Consider the following 690-nt stretch of genomic DNA (forward strand, 5'->3'; position numbering starts at 1 on the left):
ATCCTTGATTGTGCTTGGGAGGAGGAAGAAGAAGGATGAAGAGAAGAAGAGGAACGAAGCCCTGCAGCCTTCTTTTTCTTCCTTGCGTTGGAACCAAACGGTGGAGGAAGAAGGAGGCCACCAAGATCCTTTTCTTCCCTTTGTTGTTGGTGGCTGAAAAGAGAGGAGAGGAGGGTGGCCACCTGATGGAGAGGAGGAGGGCTTTACTTTTCATTAGGGCCCTCCTTTCAAAGCCTTATAAAGGCATCTAGGGCTTGTTGGGAACCCGCCCATGCCGCTGATATTTCAAAAAGGAAAATCAGATGGCAGCGGAATCGGCATGCACGGGTTCGACGTTCATCGCATGAACGTTGTTTCGAGACCTTTCGTAATTAGGTAAGAATTAAAACTTTTAAAAACTATTAGGAAGATCAAATCTTCACCTTGCGCGGGTAGATGATCACCGCAAATCTGAATTCGTGGTTTTGGAAGAGGGTTCGCTTGAAGCCGTTCAAACGTCCGGCCTCTACAGGTATCCACACGAAGCAGGATCCGATCCAAGCTTTCTATCTCACCGGGGTGCTAGCTCCCTTGCAGAGATAGCTTTGATGGCTGATGTCCTCCCTCTCAATCAACTCTTGATTGTGCTTAGAAGGAGGAAGAAGAAGGATGAAGAAGAGGAAGAAGATGATCCCCTACGCAGCCTTCTCT

The sequence above is a fragment of the Phoenix dactylifera genome, unplaced genomic scaffold (assembly GCF_009389715.1).
Source record: "Phoenix dactylifera cultivar Barhee BC4 unplaced genomic scaffold, palm_55x_up_171113_PBpolish2nd_filt_p 001169F, whole genome shotgun sequence".
In the NCBI taxonomy this organism is placed as follows: Eukaryota; Viridiplantae; Streptophyta; class Magnoliopsida; order Arecales; family Arecaceae; genus Phoenix; species Phoenix dactylifera.